Source organism: Mytilus edulis, chromosome 6, assembly GCF_963676685.1.
Source record: "Mytilus edulis chromosome 6, xbMytEdul2.2, whole genome shotgun sequence".
Taxonomy (NCBI): domain Eukaryota; kingdom Metazoa; phylum Mollusca; class Bivalvia; order Mytilida; family Mytilidae; genus Mytilus; species Mytilus edulis.
This window is the reverse complement of record NC_092349.1, coordinates 14,534,704-14,555,030: the sequence shown is the minus strand read 5'-3', so window position 1 is coordinate 14,555,030 and position 20,327 is coordinate 14,534,704. Positions and strand designations below refer to the sequence as shown.

The window sequence follows — 20,327 nt, the reverse complement described above, 5'->3', positions numbered from 1 at the left end:
ATTATAAATAACAAATTTCTATATTTTTTGGAGTAAATGAAGATATGCTTCTATGAATTTTTACAATTGAACTGTTCCAAAATATAATAATGTATCTTTTTTTACAGAAAATATAAGGTAAAATAACAAATAATGACTCGGGTTTACATGAAAACACTGATATTTTGAATGACAGTAGCATAGGTGGATCCAGGGAGCCTTGCCCCCCCCCCTTTTGTGGGAAGATTGTATAAGGAATCACTGTAGCATGGCTGGAGCGGGCCCCCTCATCAAAAGATCTGGATTCGCCACTGAGTAGTGAAATAAAAATTCACTAAATTAGAAGGGGAGGTAACTCGTATGAAATGAGGGTTTCGATACAATATGGTAATTCAACTAATAGATGCAATTTTGCTCTAAATTTGTGAAGTAAAATTCAGGTACACTATGCCAAGATCAAAGTTCATGTATATTTTACTCTTGAGAAAGTTGAGGGGATACATTATTAAACCTAGGGTATTTTATTATTAATATATACTGCTTAAATGTGATGCTATCTGAATTGAAAATCAGTTTGCCCAGGTGAAAAAGCCTCCTCCACTATTTTATGGTAGAAGCATTTAGTAATTGGGAAAATGTGATTGAATTTGATTCTGATTTTCTGAAATTAGTTAATATTTATATATAAAACAAAATCATTTATGATTTTCACAAATATTCACCATCAAAATTTTTAACAAATATGTTTCTGGATTATGATGAGCCATTTTTAATTATAAAAGTTTTCCTCATCTTATTTATTACAGAAGCAATTAGAACATATTTCAGTTTGAATACATAAATGACAGTATTTTTAGTAAGCATTTCATGAGAACAACGTAATTTTGACTGTAAAAATGAATAAAAAAAAAATCGTGCATTCAATAGTGATGTAAAGATACAATTTAGAAAGTACTATAAAAACTGGAAATCAAAAAAAAACTCAGAAAGAAGATATGTTTGATTACAACATGCACAAAAAGCGTCCCCAATTATTAAACCATTGAACAAAATTTTCATCCGGAATGCTGTAAAATGATTTGCCCATCAATTTCAGTAGTTCAATTTGGCATACTTTAATATGCAACAACAGTTGAAGCTAAAAAAAGAGGTTGGAGATTAACCCAGAGTGGATAGCCCGCTTATTTGATTTGTTTATAATATTTTGTCAAATTGATTAATGTAGAAATGGTGATAGTCGAAATAACTTTAGATGAGGTTTATTAAGTTGTAAAACATTTTAGGTCGTTGGGTCCAATGATCAACTGATATTAATAAAACATTTTTAAACATTGTCTTGTTTGCATTGCCAGTGCTTTTGGGTGGTTGAAATTGGGTTTGCATAGCAATTCATGCATTTTTTGGTGGTACACGTATACCAGTTGAAAAGGATAAAACCTGAAATTTCAGATTTGTAATTAAACAATTTCCCCAATTATTTTACTGTTTTCAATACATCTTGATTGTCAAATTGGAGAATAACAAAGTACATTTGTACTTGAAACTAAATTTAGGTCACAGTCATCTGCATTTAAAATTTCATAGCTGAACATTATTGTTCATCTTGAAAGTTGTTTTTGAAGATTAAACAAATATCAAATTATCATTTCAGAAATACATTGAGCTTTGAGCGCTGCGTCTCTTACTAACATGTAACATAGTTTCTTTTTGGTGTAGCTTTCAGTAGTTAGGGTCTGGTTATTTCTTGTTTTTTCATTTGTTCTTTGGATGGTGTTATTGTTTTCAAGTGTTCTGCTTTCAAAGGAATCTTCATATGTAATTCTGAAATGAAAGTATTTGATATTTGTACGGTCATTTAAATATTAAAAAAAAAAACACAATTTGGAGCTTAAAGCTACTTTGAACTTTTTATAATTTTTGAAACAATGTCAAAAGCAAATGTCTTAAATCAAATTCTAAATTGTATTTGACATATTATGACGTATTGGAAACGAAAAAATTAAATGTATATTTGTATCTTAGATTGAATTCAAATACAGTATTGTGAAAAATGTCCCTTATTTACTTGAGCGTCAACAAAATTATTTCAGGGTATCTGTTTCTTTAAAGCACTTATTGGGAACAAGGTAATGGTGAAGTAAAAGTAACATTTAAAAATTATAATCTAATTGGATGTATCTCTTATCTATCAAAATCACTTAAATCTTTAACCAAATGGGAAAGCAATTAATTAAATCATTTCACACACCCCCTAAAAAAATAATTTCATTCTGAGTTATCTAAAACTATCATCATTTCCCAGAGAAATTTAAATAATCATCCCTAGCATTAAATGGTAGTAAAATCTATTTTGCTTCAGATATCTCATTCTTGGGTTAATTTTTCAACTCTAATCCCCAATAATATGCTTTCATTCAGACATATTACAAATTCTCCATACAAATCCCAAAAAATAATCTTGTGAAAAACTAAAATTTGTGGTTCTCATGAAAAATAATAAAAAAACACTGTCAATAATAATGAATCCACAGTATTCACTTTTTGCTTGAAAAAAAATGTAATCAAGTTTTATCATTTAGCCTCAAATGTTGTATATAAGCAACATTTGTTGTTTGTTTCTTGGTCTTTACACAATTGAAATCTATTACTTTTAAGCAAGGGAGATAACTTGTTTCAAATTTTAATTTTATGATGAAAATTCTTAAAATAATTTTTTTTTAGACTATTTGTTTATGTCTTCTTTGTCCATTCAACATCATATTTTTCTGAAATTAGTGTAATTTTTATTCGATTTAAAAATATTTAGTAACTATTTGGTTTATAATTATCAGTACATAATTGACAACTATTTTTAATTTAAACCTTTTCATCACATTTAACAATGGCTCATCATGATTTGTAGATAAGATTTTGACATTTCTTTTCGAAATTCCCATTAAATTTCTTTCAAAAATTGCACACAATCAGTTATATTAACCAAGCAGGTTCCAATTGGATCATGTACCATACTTTGAGGGCAGTGGCAGATTCAGAGGGTGGGAGTTTTGGTGTTGGATCCCCCTTTTTGTCAGGCCTTTGACTTTAGTTGAAAAAGTGAGAGATAGCAGTCCTACATTCCGTCATTGGCGTCGTCCTTGGCAGCATCAAGAAATATTCACTCTTTGCTTAAAGTTTGAAATTTTAATAACTTTCTTAAAAACTCTCCTTGATTTATACCAAGCTTGGACAAAAACTTGTTTATGATCATAAGATAGTATCCAGAAGTAAATTTTGTAAAAATAAAATTCCATTTTTTCTGTTTATCACTTATATATGGACTTAGTTTTTCTCCTGGGAAACATTACATTCACTCTGGTTAAAGTTTTAAAATTTATAATAACTTACTTAAATTCTCCTGGATTTGTACCAAGTTTGGACAAAAGCTTGTTTATGGTCATAAGATAGTATCCAGAAGTATAAATAAAATTCCATTTTTTCTGTTTTTCACTTATATATGGACCTAGTTTTTCTTCAAGTTAACATTACATACAGTCTGCTGTTAAAGTTTTTTAAACATTTATTAGATTCATAAACTATTCTGGATTTTTACCAAACTTGAACAGATGCTTCTTTCAATCAAAAGATAAGAAAAATACTATAGGGATTGCTACAGTGAATCAATAAGATATATTTTGGTTCCTATAGGTCCTTCATCAGAATTGATACTAAAGGAGAGTACAGAATTCTGTAATGTTAATTTGCATTTGACAATGACACCATCAGGATAAATTACAAATAGGGAGTGAACGTAGATGTGAACTTTAACTGGATCAAGAATGTTAAATAAAATATGTTTTTGTAAATTTGGACGACATTTGAATTGCAATTATGTACCATTTACGATGCTGGATGTAGTACAGACTTGCTTACCGTACTATTTCAACATGGAAGAAGTATGTTTGTCTGAGCGAAGCCAATTGGAAGCATGTACCTCTTAGTGAAGCTAATTGGGAGCACATACCCTCTGTCTTGTTGCGAAGCTGATTGGAAGCAGTACATATATACCTCTGTCTGCTAAAGCTAATTAGAAGCAGTACCCCCGGCAGAGTGGTCCCAATTAGAGGCAGTAACTCTGAGCGAAGCCAATTGGAAGCATGTACCTCTGCAAAATTTGATTAAACACTATTCAACAAATTTTATGTAACATTCTTTTTAAACTCTACTCCCATTATTACCTTCTTTATTTTTATGCCCCACCTACGATAGTAGCGGGGCATTATGTTTTCTGGTCTGTGGCTCCGTTGTTCGTTCGTTCGTTCGTTCGTCCATCCGTCTGTCCGTTCGTTCGTCCGACTTCAGGTTAAAGTTTTTGGTCAAGGTAGTTTTTGATAAAGTTGAAGTCCAATCAAATTGAAACTTAGTACAATTGTTGCTTATGATATGATCTTTCTTATTTTAAAGTCCAATTACACTTTTGACCCCAATTTCATGGTCCACTGAACATAGAAAATGAAAGTAGGAGTTTCAGGTTAAAGTTTTTGGTCAAGGTAGTTTTTGATAAAATTGAAGTCCAATCAACTTGAAACTTATTACATATGTTGCTTATAATATAATCTTTCTAATTTTAATGCCAAATTAGATTATTATCCAATTTTTACAGTCCATGGAACATGGAAAAGGATAGTGCAAGTGGGGCATCCGTGTACTTTGGACACATTCTTGTTTATTTATTATTTTTCCTCCTGTTGTCATTGTGAAGTGCAAATTATCACTTCACCATTTTGTACTCTTTAGTTTTTATTCTGATGAAGGTGCCATAGAAATTAAAACATGCCAATATAGTTTAATTACTCCAACAATCCCTGAAGTATTGTTATAAGAATTATCATAAGTGAATCTTTTATAGACAATTCAAATAAAAAAAATACTATGCATTTTGCTGAACTGTAAATGTAAAATACCATTAATACTTTTTGTCCAGCCTTCAACTTTAGTTGAAAAAAATGAGACCTAGCCATCTTACATTCTGTCAGCGGCGTCGTCGTTGGCAATCACAAATATTTTTTGCTTAAAGTTTTTGAAATTTTAATAACTTTCTTAAACTATTCTGGATTTCTACCAAACTTCGACAGAAGCTTGTTTATGATCATAAGATAGTATCCAGAAGTAAATTTTGTAAATAAAACGAATTAATTTTTCCATATTTTACTTATAAATGCCAGGATACAATACATTCACTCTGTGGTTAAAGTTTTTTAAATTTTAATAACTTCTTAAAATATTCTGGATTTGTAACAAACTTGGACAGAAGCTTGTTTACAATCAAAAGCTAGTATCTAGAAGGAAAATTATTTAAAACTTGTTCCTGTTTTTCCGTATTTTACTTATAAATGGACTTAGTTAACCTTAAGGGGGCTCCTGGGTATAAATGAATTTTTTTTCCTAATATAGGATTTCGCTATATTTTTTCATAAATGAACTTTATCATATACTTAAAAGAAAAATGAAATAAAAAAATGGGGTCACCGTTCATTTAAGCTAAAATCTGCCGCTGGAAGAAGCATACATTTTTGTTAATGTCCTTTTTTTCTGTTGAACTAATAGGAGAAAAAGAGGAAATATCGAAATAAAAAAATAACCTAATACAAGAAATTGCTTAAATTTTACAATTATTTAGTTTATGTACAGCTTATTTGAAAACAATAATAAAAAATATAGGTCACCGATGAGTTAAAAAAGATTTTTCAAATTTAAGGCCAAAAAATGGCATAATTTTGGGAGCTTTTTCAATTTTTAAAGTCATCTGGGGCCAAACCAAATCAATTTTTTGGGTTATTTTTTGTACCATATCATAAAGTTACAACTAATAGTGTAATGAATAAAATTTGTAATGAAAAAATAAAGGTTTAATTTTTTGCTAAAATTTTTGTACCCACGAGCCACCTTGAATACAATCTGAAGTTAAAGTTTTTAAAACATTTTATTAGATTCATAAACTATCCTGGATTTTTACCAAACTTGGACAGAAGCTTCTTACAATCAAAAGATAATATCTAGAGGAATATTTTTATTGATTTTTTCCCCCTCATTTTTGTTGAGCCTGGGATTAACAGCAAAAGTCGTTGAGACACTGGGTTCTTGGGAACCCTTACAATTTTTTTGATGATCAGTGCAATTGAATCAGAACATAAACTAGTTTGAACCCTGCCTTTTTTCCTGGCTGGGAGCCCCCTCTCTTTAGAAATGGCTTAAACCACCCCTGGGGGTTTAAATAATTGCTTTTTTTATCATTTGAAGATGGAAAAAAACTATTTACATTATTACATGGGATTTGTTTCCTCTACAAATGGCCAAAAAGAGCTGTTGCCTGTCTGTGTATTGACTGGAGCTAGTTCTGACTGTTATCCTCCATTTAAGGAACCTGCAGTCATTCCAAGAGTTACCTTGTGCTTAAGTCCATCTCTATTAATGTCAAGATATCAGTGATTTCTCCTCTTTTCAAACAGAGGTTTTTGGAAGCAGTCTTATGAAAAACAAAATTTTGACATCACCTATTAATATGATACATGTGTCAAACTTGATTTGGGAACAAAAATGTTTCTTTTGAATTGTAAATTTTGGAACTTTTTTCTTCAGTTATTAAAGTTTAAAATTTAATGGTTTTTATCACATGCAATTTGAATTTTTTTTTTTTTTTGTGTAATCAAATTCTTTATTACCTTGAACTTTACAGTTCATCGGTGTAAATACAAATTTTCATAGTAAACAAGTAAACAGACAGAGAATGTTCATGTTATATTGTCTCTGATTTTAAATGCATTAAAAATGTATTTTCCTAAATTGGTTAACTGTTTGATATTCTTTAAACTTAAAAGTTCAATAAATTTAAACACACTTGGTCTAGACCAGTAGTATTTCTTTATAAATTTTACTCTAAGTTCCTTATATTTCGGACACACTAAGATGAAATGGAATTCGTCTTCAATACACTGACGGCAAATTGAACAAATACGACGTGACAGCTCAATGTTTTGGTAGCGTCCAGTTTCCGCTGCTAAAGAATGAGAAGAAAGTCTTATTTTTGAAAGAGCTCTTCGGTACACAATAGGAATATATTTTGTCAAATAAAACTGTAAATCAAAACTGTTGATAATGTATTTATAGATACGGCACTTGCTACTGTTATCAAGTAACGAATACATTTCCTGTTTTTTAATATCTAAAAGTCGTTGTTTAATAAGAGGGAAGTCAATCTCAAATACGAGGTCTGATTGTTTAATCCACATATCTCCAAGTCCAATGTTGTTAAGTTCATCTCTGATTAACTTTGCCCAATTTACAGACTTTGATCGTTTTCTGTCAATATCGATACACATTTCTTTGTATACGGAGCTTAAAATACAGTTATTTGTTGACATAATTTTGAACCAATATTTAAAAATTTGTATTTTCCTTTTAACGATCATTGGAAATCTTCCTAGTTCCATGTATATCATTGCAGAATTTGTAGACTGTTTAACACCAAGTTGTCTTTTGCAAAAATGCAAATGGACTTTTTCGACATCATCACCTTTATAAAATCCCCATACTTCGCATGCATAAGAAATTACACTACCTACGTACACATCAAATAGAGACAGGATAGTTTGAGTATTTAGATGATAATTTCTCAACGTAGATAACATGGCAAACATTGATTTTCGACCTTGTTCTGCCAACTTCTTCTGTGTAAATAGAAATTTTCCGTTGAATTTTAAATTAAATCCTAAGTAACAAAAGTCATTGACCGTCTCTAAACTCTCATTATTGTAGAACCATCTCTCATCATCCTTAATAACACCTCCGTTTCGGAACACAACTACCTTAGTTTTGTCAATGTTAACTGTTAAATCGTTTTTCACGGTATATAGTTTTAAAGAATTCAGCATTGACTGCAGACCTTGAACGGTTTCCGAAAATAGCACCATATCATCGGCATACATTAGAAGAAAAAGACTTAAATCTCGCATCTCAAGCGGAATACATCCATCGATTAAAAAGGACATTTCACAGTCATTCACATATAGAGAGAAGAATATAGGCGACAAAACCTCGCCTTGTGGTAAACCGATTTGACATTTGAAGAATTCAGAGTACGAACCGTTGAAACGAACACAAGACTTTGTTACTTCGTACATAGAGCGCACAACTGTCAATAACTTCCCACGGATTCCTAGACGTGAAAGCTTCATCCAGAGTTTTGTACGATTAATACTATCAAACGCTCTCTTGTAGTCCACAAAACAGCAGTACAGTCGTTTCTTGTCAGATAATGTCCTATTTATAAGAGAATGCAATACAAAAATTGCATCTGCCGTGCCATGACTTTGTCTAAATCCAAATTGTGCGTCGCTGATAATGTCGTCTTCACATGCCCACTTTAGTAGTCTTTGGTTTAAGACAGCTGTAAACAATTTGGCTAAATTGCTCAAGAGGCTTATTCCTCTGTAATTATTTGTAAAGTCTATGTTCCCTTTATTTTTATAAACCGGTATGACTATTGCTTCGCACCAAGACTTTGGAAAGTGTCCATTCTCGAGAACAGCGTTAAATAACTTTACTATAAATGGAAGCAAAAAGTCGCAAAGTTCGATGAAATATTCGTTAAGCAAGAGGTCAAGACCATGACTTTTACTTCGCTTCAATAGATTAATAACCTTCTCAACTTCATTGCTTGTTATTTCAGCATCTAGTTCATCGAAAACACAACAATTACCTTCTTCAGTTGATGCATTGTCCGAATCCAAATTCATTTCCAATCCAAGATTTTTGAAGTGTTCATAGAAATCGTCTAATTTCAGATTACTTTTAAGTGTTTTCTTTTTTGGCTTAAACTTTGCATAAAATAATTTTGGGTTTGTTTTGCGGATTACACTAAGCATATCACCTTCTTGTTTCATGTATTGGCGTTTCAGATAACGTTCCTTCAATTTGTATGTTTTCTTGCACTCATTTAATGTGTTATGATTATTTGTAGAACTGTTGCTGTTAAACGCATTCAATGCCCTGATGTAATTTCGACGTAAAGCTTTCAACTCATCTGAAAACCACTGTTTATCAAAATTCAGCTTTGCGTTTTTGTGCCCAGATTTATGTCTTGTAGTAACTTTACAAAATGGTTCAGCAATAGCCACAACCGCGTCCGAAAAACTTTCCACACAAGTGTCTATATCGGCATCTGATGATAAGTCACGATTTTCAAAGCACGAGTTAAGTTGATCATAATTCACACGGAAAGCCTCACGAATCTCGAATTTATTTTCGTCTTTCCACTTAATTACTGTTAATACGTCATTTTCTGGTATACCAGCAGATCTGCTATTTACTGTTGTTGCTTGTACGGAGTCAAATTCGAAGTGTAATGGGGCGTGGTCCGAAAATGTCGTAAAACTACATACAATAAATTTACGAATCAATTCAAAATTTTGTTCCTGTGTAATAAGATAGTCATTTACACTAGTTCCGTTTGCACCACAGTATGTAAAACCATTTGCGTAGCCTTCGCTATGGCGTCCATTAACAATTCGGAATCCGGATGATTTGCACAAAGAAAGTAATTTTAAACCCCACGTGTTAGTTTTCAAGTCAGGATTTACTCTTAGAGAAAGTTGTGAATCGGCTGAATATGAAGTAAGGTCAACAAGAGATTCCGGCAAGTTGTCTTCTTTTATGAAATCGTCATACGTGCTTGTCCGACTATTAGTGTCCCCACAAATAAAACTAATTCCTTTTGTTGAGTAATTTTCTAAGACGGATTCCAGATCTTCAAATAAATCATTTACATCGTACTGTTTGTAGAAAACTGATTTATACGGCGGAATATATACAAATACTAGGTATCTATCTTCATCATTTTTCAAAAAAATTGATCTGTCGATTTTTATAATTATTATAGAGTCTTTTATAATTTCACATACAGAGATTTTCTGTTCTAAATGTTTTTTATACAGGAAAACCATTCCCCCACCTTGAGTACTTTTCGAACGCATACGTGGTACAATGACTGGACAACAGAATTGGTCCATGGTAAAATTGTATTGTTTCTTCACCCAACATTCACTTAAAAACACTATATCATATGTATTCAGAAAGTTAACAAATTGTTCGTTTTCAAGTTTTTCACCTAGACCACCGTTAATGTTCCAAGATAAGATTTTGGTGGAGGAAACAGTTTTGTCATTCTCTAGTCGTTCCTAGTTCCACACGCCTTTGACTTCAGTGTCGCCACTGTTGTCATTCACGGATTCTTCCGCAAAAACTCTTTCCCCGTCTACATAAAGTTTGTCATTTATAAGAACGGCTTTCTTTTTTTGCAATTTCGCTTCCTTATACAACGGTACAAGGCGTTTCCGGCGGTCGTTTACGTCTTTTGGATACTGTTGGCTAATTCCAACATTAGTATTTTTTAACTTGTAACTATTCGATCGAACTTGACTTCGAGCATTTGAGTCATTAAATCGACTGAACAATGATAGGTCTTGCCTGTCCCGCTTTCTTTTGTCCAAGGCGATGTGCTTTTGTAATTGTATGTTTAATATCATTTAGTTCTAGTTTGTCATCACAAATACTCGCTACAGTATCAATACAATTTTCGGACGTATCATCCTCGGTCTCAGGAATTCCGTGAAACAATAAGTTGTCAATGTATCCTCGACATCGAAGATCTGTAATTGTGTCAAAAAGTTTTTTGTTTTCTATCTTTATTGCATCGTTTTCACGTTTCAAATCTTCTACTTTTGAATTTACCGTTTTAACATTTTCTACCGTATCTTTGGAGAAATTATCCTTAGAGTTTTCGAGCTTAGCTACACGCACAGATAGACTTTTCACCTCGGTTGACATACCACTTAAAGAATTTGAGATATTGTTTAACATCATTAGGATTTGGTATACCCAAGATGGGGCTGGTGCTGCTGTTGGAAATCCGAGCATTTGTTGGTTTAGTGGAGGCGGCGTCATTGATTTGGACAATTGTTTTTTTATTTTAAAGAATCAGCATTTTTTTACCATTTCTTTAGTTCACAATTTTTCTTTCTAAATTTGGTCCTAAAAAGATTTTCTACTTCATACCACTATTTTGCATTTAATAAATTTGTATTTTATATTTTCAGTGTTTCTTGTACCATCAAAACTTCAATGAACTAGTATATATTTGTTTAGGGGCCAGTTGAAGGACGCCTCTGGGTGCGGGAATTTCTCGCTACATTTAAGACCTGTTGGTGACCTTCTGCTGTTGTTTTTTTCTATGGTTGGGTTGTTGTCTCTTTGGCACATTCCCCATTTCCATTCTCAATTTTATTCAATGAAAGATTGCACTCATGTTGAAGTTGTGTAACTCCTAGTATGAAATTGTTTGAGGAATTTTCCCCACTTTTATTAAAATTTACAGACGGTACCAATTTTGTGTAATTATAACTTAACTGCAGTTTGAAATGTTTATAATTTTTCTAATTTTTCTAGAATTGGGAGCTTTTTATCTAAAATCTTTTTAAGAAGGTAACAATTTTTGTTTCGAACTCATATCTTTAGAACTCTCATAATGAGCATGCAAATTGATTAAGATTGATTGTTATCACCAATTTTTGACCTTTTAAAATTCCATATACCGTTTAAATTTCAGTATTTAAAAGACCATTCTCAATTGTTAAAGGAAAATATGAATTTGCACAACTGAGCTTCTTCAGGCCTTGAAGGCATAAAACTTTGCTCAGTGCTCAGAGCACAAAAATGATGCTCGAAACATGAAATCCAGCAATTTGATTGGTTAATTGATTTTCGAGTCTAAAGTACAAAAATCATGCTCGAAAGTTTTATGACCGTAAGGCCAGGCTATGATCAATTTTTGGAGTATAATTTTCATGTGTATGATGTGCTTGATGATAAACTTAAAAGAAGGGATATTTTATTAAACTATGCTCCAAAACATTAGAAAATGTTTGTGAATTATAGGTGTTAGCCAATTACTATTCTGTTCTTTTTTATTACCTCTTTTTTAGGTCTTTACATATCAGATGTCTCCAAACTAATACAAGAGCTATTATTTAGAGCTCTCTAAATAAAAGAAAATTATAGATTATCAGTGATCATCTCAACGAGATTGATTTTCTCGCTTGAGCCGGGACGGCGAAAGCGAGAAAGGCAATGGAGTTGAGATGAACAATGATAATCTTTTTATCGCTATTTTACCTAAAAATGTATGACGACGTTGTCAATTTCATGTCAATTTCATGTCAATTTCGTTAGCAACGCCACATGCATGCTTAGTTTCTAGCCATAATTTTCCATCTCAAGCGAGTAACATGATATGAAAATTATCACAAAAAAAAATCAAAGGAAAAATGGCCAAAATAGCGATAATACAGGTTACTAATTTAAAAGCACATCTGGTATTTTTACTGTATTTTACGTATGAATTAAAAATATTAATTGTATATTACATTGAGAATTACTTCAACTGACATGAATGGAAAAAGAAAATATTGTGAGATGCTTTGGAACATTCTTGGGACAATTGTACACTTGATTAAATACAATGGAAAGGACATTTCGTTAAGTGCATAAATTGTATTCAGTGAACTGACCAGCACAAAGAATTATGTTGAAAAGCATGAAAAAGTAACCATGGTAGCAGCTCCAAGGAAGATGGTTAAATAAATCTTCAACAAAGTCTGAGGCTTTACCAAGAAAATAAGAAGGCAAGTTTAATTAAGTCAAACAAGTTCTATACATTCTATACATTATTTGATAAAAAGTGTATATTTAGAGCATACAATGCAGTTACAGTGGAGAAAGTGATGTTGCTAACGTAAAATGTTATTTTTTGCCTTTCAATGGGAGATAACTCATTGTAAAATGTGCAGATGATTTACCTTTATGAACAATAAAATATGTTTAAACCATTATTTTTGTGGAGTTGAAATTCAATAAGTAAATTTGTAAGACTTTTTTTTTCATCTTTTACATTGATTTTACAGCTATTGATGTTATACTTTTGTGTACACGTAGTCACAAATCCGAACAATATTGGTAAATGTAGGGGAAATGGAAATATAAAGTATATAAATTGTCAATTTTTAACCGGATTTTTGTGACAAAAATGTCGGTTATTGATTTGGGGATGTACGGCGGCGGGCGGGCGGGCGGGCGGCAATCAAATGTTGTCCGTGCATTAACTCATGAACCGTTCAACCAAAGCTTTTAAAATTTTAATATGTTGTTACTGACAACTAAATGAAGGTCAAGTTCAATAATGGCGATTTTGACTTTTACCGTTCAGGAGTTATGGTTCTTGAAAGATTGAAAAATGGAGTTGTCCGTGCATTTACGCATGAACTGTTCTACCAAAGCTTCCCAAATTTTAATATGTTGTTACTAATGAAAGAATGGAGGTCAAGTTCAATAATGACGAATTTGACTTTTACCGTTCAGGAGTTATGGTTCTTGAAAGATTGAAAAATGGAGTTTCCAGTCGTGTCCGTGCATTTATGCATGAACTGTTCTACCAAAGCTTCCGAAATTTTAATATGCTGTTACTGATGACAAAATGGAGGTCAAGCTCAATAATGACGATTTTGACTTTTACCGTTCAGGAGTTATGGTTCTTGAAAGATTGAAAAATGGTTTTTCCCGTCGTGTCCGTGCATTTTCTCATGAACCATTCAACCAAAGCTTTTGAAATTTTAATATGTTGATACTGATGACAAAATGGAGGTCAAATTTGATATTGACGATTTTCACTTTCACCATTCATCAGTAATGGTTCTTGTGATATTGCCAGGACACAAATAAATGTTAATAAATCCGGTTTGCTGTCGTTGTGACAGCCTCTTGTTATATTTTAGGTTCTTTCTGTGAGATGTTTTCATGGTGTGGGAATAAGACTTGATGGTCTAATACAGCTAATATATAGGTAGGTACCAGTATACAGTTTCGAAAAGAAGAAAGAAAAAAAAGATAAATGTAGTTCATGTATGAAAATAATTAGATCCATTTTTTATTTTCCTTGCCTTGAAATAATCACACTAGATTTCTGTTATTTATTTCTACCCTCTCTGGATATCAGCACAAATACAATGTGTAGTGTAAATTGAAGGATCTAACATGATTATTTGGTTTGTTATGTTGTTGGATTGCTGTCTAGTCAATATGTTCTCAACATCTAGTACATGAATATAACCCATTTCTTTTTAATTTTAATACAGTAACAAGTGATCCTTTTAAACCATTTTATCAATAATACAACATTTTATATTTCAGATTAGCTTCACAGCTTGTCTGTAAGGATTTAAGTTGGGAATGGGCATTGGAGCTGACTTTTATGGTAAGAACCAGTACATAAATTAATGAATTATTCAGCAAAGAGCATGTACAAACCTAGTTCTTCATTATGCTAAGAAGTTTTATACTCTAATTATGCAGAGAAGTAGTATACTTTAATTTTTCTTAAAACTATAATCGTATATATAATCTGGAAGGAGGACATTAGGAGGTATGAAGATAAATAAAGGAAATAAAAAAATATACTGTTACTTAGAAAATCTGTTTTCTAAAATTGTCCACATGTATAAGTAAAAAAGATCATTGCCAATAAAATAACTCTCCCAGAGACCAAATGACATGGATGTAAGCAACTAATGGTCTCTGTATGGCCTACAACAATGAGCAAAACATATACTTTACAATTAACTATTAAACAGAAAGAAGGCGACATGAAAAAATGTGAAACAATTCAAACAAGAAAACCAACAGCTAGATTTATGATAAAACAATGAAATAATAACAAATATGTTGGACAACAACCAACTACTTGTCATCCCTTGTTTGCTAAAGAAGACTGGTTGTTTGTAAATTCATGTCAACACATCACTTTAAAACAAAGTAAATCAATTTTCTATGCATCATCAATGCAAAAACCAGTTACTGATTCCTTTGCATTGAATATTGTTCTGACAGATATTAGAATGCATATTTCTTTTTCAGGTGACTTCAACTTTGGCTGCAGGAAATTATTGTGCAATACGACTGAAACAAAAAAGAATGTAATTCAAACTATTTTTGTGTATGTTTGAAAAAATGTTTATAATTTTTATCACAAATAAAAAAAAAAAATGTAAAGATTCTCCATTTTCAGCAAGACTGGAAGTTGTATGCTAAATTGATACTTCAGAATTTTACAATATTACTTGTAGACTTTCTTGAGACTATCTTAATAATGGGCTATGTGTATTCAAAACATTTCCAGTAGGTTAAGAATGGAGAATCTAAAAAAAAAAAATGTATTTTTTTTATTTTTCTTATATGTATGATATAAATATTTTTCCAATGTTTTGTTATTTTTAGCATTGTTTTTAGCTCAAACAAATTATTTCAAAATAATCATAGTAAAGAAACATCCTGGTGAAAAAAGATTGATTGATTTTTAGTGTTAACCACCACTTTCAGCAATATTGATTATATCTTGGTGACCATTTTTTTCATGGTTGAGAAAGTCAGTAATGGGAGAGAATCACCAAGGTGCTAAATATTTTTTGTAAATGTTTGAATATTTTATATCAAATTATTTATTTTTAATTATAGCTCTACCATTTTGTATTTTTGTTAGATATACATGTAGCAATGATGTGGAGTCCCAACAGGTGAAATTTTTTGGCAATGGGAGGTAATAAATTATTCCCCTGTTTAACTCCTCATTCTTGAAATTTCCTCATGGTAGGGAATATATATAACTATTTACTTGATTTTCACATTTGTTTTTACTTTGATATCAGATTCAAATGCATTATACTAGCTAATACAAAAAAATGTATTGACTTATTTAGAGTTCTGTAAATAAAAAAAATGTAAACAGAGGTCTAGATAATAGTTTTGAGGGTGGGAGAAATCATGGGTCATTACGGGTAGAATTGATTTGGTGAAATTTTCAAGATATGTGATTAATTGAGAGTGCATCTGATATTTTTTATTTATTTCTATGAATAATGGACCAAAAACTGAAAGATTGCAATTAAGATAATGATGACAGCCACCCTGGCAGCCAGGAGAGCAGCTCAAAGGAAGATGGTCAATAAAATCTTCAACCAAGTCTGAGGCTTAACCATGAAATTGAGAAGGCAAGTTTATTGAAGTCAAACAATTTCTATACATTTTCTAGAAATACATGTGTATAAAAAGTACATATTCATCTTTATTTTCTGCATGAAAAACATCTTTGAAGAATTTATTTACAAGTTTAATGTTTTGAGATAGAAGGTACATTAACAAGAATTTCTATTACAATTACGAGAGTAAATCCTGAGATAAGAATCAACTTTCAAGGGGAGACTAGTTTAATTAACTGCAAGATTTGTTTATTCAATGGGAGACAACTCATTTTCATTATTCAAAGTAGTTGAGTGCAGAATTCAAATCATAAACCTTTGACTATTTTGGTTTGTTTTTCGATATTTTATATAAATATTACAAAATAGGTGAATGTTAAACTATTGGTACATAAAGTAAGAAATCAGACTAATTTGTAAAGTAATCTTTAGGTTGACATATAAATTAGTTTGTAAAATTAATAAATGTATTAATTTCTTTTTAGATACTTTCTGTGGCATGTTTTCATTGTAAATATGTTAGTGACACATCTCCATTAATCCCGATAGGGAGTGTACACGGATTCCACTGTACCCTCGCAGCTCTCGAGGGGTGCTCCGTAAACGGAGGGATCTACGTATATACATACATACATACATGGTGTGGGAATAAGACTTGGTGGTCTAATACAGCTAATATATAGGTAGGTACCAGTAATATTAATCCTGTTCAAAAGAAAATAATTCTATAAATAATATTATTTGGAAATAAATACTGACTTTAGGTTTAAAGGTTTATAAGAGTTTGGTCAGCAGTATACTCTTTATTTTATCAGTACCATATATGACAATGTTCACTTGGCAAAATATGGCCTTAGTATAGATTTTAAATTTCAGCCTTTATCATAGAATATCAAACAATGCCTCATCTGGTTCTTCAATGGATATATTTCAAAAGACTTAATGCAACATAAAATAAATCGCTTCTTTATAATACATTGTAGACTCTATAATTAACTATATTGACAGATTTCAGTAAAATGAAGTCGCAAAAATAAGAAGAGTTTTCACATTCATTGATATGTTTTTTTTAAATTGGATTTTTATTATATACCCTTAAGATTATTTTGATATAAAATAATTGAAACTTAACTTTATTTCTTTTCAGTTGAAAGTGTAACAGTTGCTGCCTTCGTTGTATGGTAAAATCCTCAGACAATAATCCTGCAAACAATCAGATGAACTGTTACTATCTCTATTGGAACAATCTGTAGACAGTTATTTTGTAAGCAGAATGAGTTTTTAACAAATTGTATTTTTATTGCTGTATTGAATTTCAAATTATAGAATTTTTTTTATTTATATTACTTGCATTCAATTATTGTTTTGTGATTGATGAAAAATTCAACTGAAATTATTGTTATTTGAGGGGTCCCAAAGGTATGCCATATGGTTTCTCAAAGTACCCACAAGACATACATAGGTTTACATATATTTTTAAGTTATGTACCATGTAAGCCTTACAGGTGCTTTGTGAAATGAATTTTGTCGGTTACAATCCAAAATAGTAGGATTTTGATGGCCAAACACTATGAAAAGAGAATATGAAACTAGCCCCTTGTTAAATATTTTAACTAGTAAGTTTCTGACCCCAAATAAAAATGTTTGGGTTTTTGGTTGGGTTTTACTCCACTGACTGCCTAAGAGGGGACCAGGCCAGCCCAAGTGATTCCCTTTATAATTACAATTTATTTCCCACAAAAGAGGGGGGTGGACCCTCTAAACCGCCTCTGCAATGGGAAGATTTGTGTTTTCTGTCTGTTTGTCCATCATCATCTCTCATCCACGGTTATAAACTATTGGTAGATTTTCATTGAAACTTTCAGATTATCTTCTGTAACTAATGGCAGTGTGTATTTTATTTTATTATAATGAAATTTTGGGGTTCCCAATTGAAAGAATGGACCTTTTAAATACTTTGTTTTAACTTTTGGAAGCATCTCCTAAAATGAGTTCATCATATGAAGGATAGGTTAGTTTAAAAAAAATTTATTATGTTTTTATCCTGCTTTTAATATTGTCTTAAACAGTTGGATCTCATTATGACAAAATTGTCATTGACATTAATACAAATTTTCAATACATTCTACTTCAAGACAATAGTACTGTGGATTCATTATTATTCATTGGATACCAATTTTCGTGGCTTTTGTGGGTAGATTCTAACCACGAAATTAAATGTTCAACGAATAACAAATTTTCTATAGGCTTTGTATACAGAGGTTCGCAAAACCATGAAATTAAATATCCACGAACATATAAGTTTTCTTTAATCCACGAAAATTGGTACCCACGAAAACAAATGAATCCACAGTATATTACCACTGTAGCTTTGAAGTATATGTAAGGTTTGCTATAACAACATTTGTGTTTAATATGATTTTATCTGATTTTATTTGTTTTTATTGTAAAATCTTGTTATACCAAGCCTTAATATGATTGGGTTTGTTCTGAAACTAAAAAAAATCACTTTTACATGCAGATATTTATTTTCATAATGAGATCTGACATTTTTATGCTTTTAACTCTCTGTTAAATTCATAAACATTCTATTTCACCCTTCAACTATTGATGCAGCTACTAGTCCTTGGAAGATTGATCAAATTGTTAGATTTGTGGATGCAAGTTGAGAATCTGCTCTAACTAAATCTATGTTGATATCAGCTGAACTAACCTATCCTTCAATATGAGTAATAAGATATAAGAAAAGAAAAATCCATTCTTTGATTAGAGAACCTTTAGAAGTTATAAAAAATAGTACACAATGTCGGCAGAGACTGAAGATTATTTGAAAGTATCGGGAAAGTCCCATTTAATCTTGATAATTGTGGGTTAAAGTTGTAGATGGATGAGCAAACATATCATACACTGAATCACTATACCACATTCCGGCCTAATGCATAAATCAGACTATAAAATAATAACTGAACACTAGTTATCTCCCTTCCTGGGTTCCATAAATAAATATAAAAATATACTACTTAATTTTGAAAACAAATAGATTAGAAATTTGGAAGTAGTAAAGAAACTATATAGTTTAAAACAGCTTGAGGTTAAAAATGTGAATGAATGAAATGTAATCTGTTCACCGGAGGATCCAGAAATTTTCATAAAGGGAAAAAAAGGGGGGGTGCTCACCGATTGTTAGAGGGGCCTCCTCCAGTGGTACTTCAGTGATTTCCTAAATAATCAACCAAATTTTTCCCACCTCTGCTATTTCATTGGTAATCTAATCATTTTTGCACCGATCAAGATATTTAGTTTGTTTTCATTACCCAGTAAATAAGTTGAGTAATTCTCAAAAAATAATTTGTACATGCATGTTTTAATATTTTTATATTATAGCTTTTACCACAGTTTTACTTTGTATAAGAATTGTATTGTTTTTTGATGTCATTTTTAAAAGTTGACACATACTGAGGATTCTTTTTTAAATGGAATTCTATTATTTATTTACAAGTTAAGGACTAGAAAGCCTTAATTTTATATATTAAACAAAGAATAGTCACTAAATGATTACAAAATTTATTACATGTATCAAAAAATTTACATGATTTTATTTTAATTCATTAACTTTTATACGTAATTATATATAGACTAAGAAATTACATTGGGATTATTTCCCCCTATAATAAAAACAACCAGGAAAATAGATAGTATCCTCAGTACTGTCATTTATTTTGCATTATTGTAATATTTTGCTCCTGATACCAAACCCATGATGCAGATCCTTTTCCTCCTTTTGTAAAAAATTTGAACCAACCGTTTTATCAGAAAAATTATACTGGTATAGCAGTTTGACAAACACCAATTTTGATCATTGAGAAGCTTAATATTCCTTTTACAACACAATGTAATTAAAACGTTTAGCTGACTTTACAGAGTTATCTCCCTGTAGTGTTAGGTACCACCTTAAAAGAAGCAGATTGTGTTTGGTTTCATTTGGTTATTTTGTATCATGTAGGATCATAATAATTGGTAATTAAAATTTATTTGAAAAATCATCTTATCTTAATTGTATCTGGATGACAAGTAAAGGGGGAAGAGGTTTCTGTGGTGGAGGGTATGACATATGCAGATGCTTTAATTGTATTTATTTATATTTAATTATATTTATTTATATTAATTATATTTCCATCACTTGGCGTCTATCATCATCATTGGCTTGGCAGTGTATCATCAGCAGAACTTAGG

The 20,327-nt window shown here is 31.2% G+C and overlaps 1 long non-coding RNA gene across 1 annotated transcript; it reads left to right on the top strand.

The window, feature by feature from the left end:
• The first annotated feature begins 10,966 nt into the window (after positions 1 to 10,966).
• On the top strand, positions 10,967 to 19,402 carry LOC139527205 (uncharacterized). The gene is made up of 6 exons (XR_011665296.1): positions 10,967 to 12,692; positions 13,839 to 13,906; positions 14,254 to 14,317; positions 14,977 to 16,106; positions 16,580 to 16,777; positions 17,242 to 19,402. It is a non-coding gene; the product is annotated as an uncharacterized lncRNA (long non-coding RNA).
• Positions 19,403 to 20,327: the final 925 nt, after the last annotated feature.